Source organism: Hipposideros armiger, unplaced genomic scaffold, assembly GCF_001890085.2.
Source record: "Hipposideros armiger isolate ML-2016 unplaced genomic scaffold, ASM189008v1 scaffold_561, whole genome shotgun sequence".
Lineage (NCBI taxonomy): Eukaryota > Metazoa > Chordata > Mammalia > Chiroptera > Hipposideridae > Hipposideros > Hipposideros armiger.
In genome coordinates this window covers 72,644-73,495 of record NW_017731911.1, presented here as the reverse complement: position 1 = coordinate 73,495, position 852 = coordinate 72,644, and the positions used below count along the sequence as shown (strand labels likewise).

Here is an 852-nt window from a genome sequence, read left to right as displayed (position 1 = left end):
AGAATAAAAGGAAAGGACATCTACACAATATACTCATACGTTCTTAAATGCAGTTAAAACCTGAATGTTGAAATTATGGGCAATTTACAATTTCTTTTTTATAGTTTTCTGTTTTCTAGATTACCTATAATGTGTGTGTTACTCCTAATCTGGGTTTAAACAAAAAGCTTTAGCACACCTTTCCTTCTGACTCCCTTTCTGTCTTCCTTTTCCCCTCTCTTCTCTCTCTCTCCCGCTCTCCCTCTTCCCCCGCCCCCTCTCTCCCTCTCTCTCTATTTCCTCCTCCTCTTTCCCATCCTCCCTCCCTTTTGTCTTCCCGATTTCAGACTCCTAATTCTTTCACTTAAGCCTAATAATTTAAATTCGACCACATGACAATAGCCAGTTATTGCTACTTGGTAGCAGCATACCTCAGGTACGGAATAGTGGTAAAGATCTTAGGCTTTGGTATTAGACTGTTCGGGTTCAAATCCCTACCTTGGTTTACTAAGCTATGTGACCTTAAACAAGTTATTTAACTATTGTTTGCCTCATTATCTTCATCTTTAAAATAGACTTAACAATAGTTGCTACCTGAGGATGTTGGGAAGATTAAATGAGAACAGAAGCAAAGCATTTAACAGGAGGCCTGGTACCTAGTAAGCACTCAAAAATCACTAATGTTATTGGCTTAGTTTTGGTACTTTTTAAAAGCTTAACCATCAAGAGTAAACATACAAAGCAAAGACAAACATCCTAGCAAGGCTTTGTAAGCTTCTCCTGCACAGGTGAAATGGCTTTAAGGTGAGTGACATTTGAATATGTTGAGAAGGGACTGAATAAAGAAAGTTATTATTTAATCAGTGATGTGGC

At 38.0% G+C, this 852-nt stretch overlaps 1 protein-coding gene across 1 annotated transcript in view; it reads left to right on the top strand.

Annotated features, from left to right (window-relative positions):
* Positions 1–852, top strand: part of TRABD2A (TraB domain containing 2A) — a 69,396-nt gene that overhangs the window by 53,274 nt on the left and 15,270 nt on the right. The gene's annotated exons all lie outside the window — the stretch shown is intronic.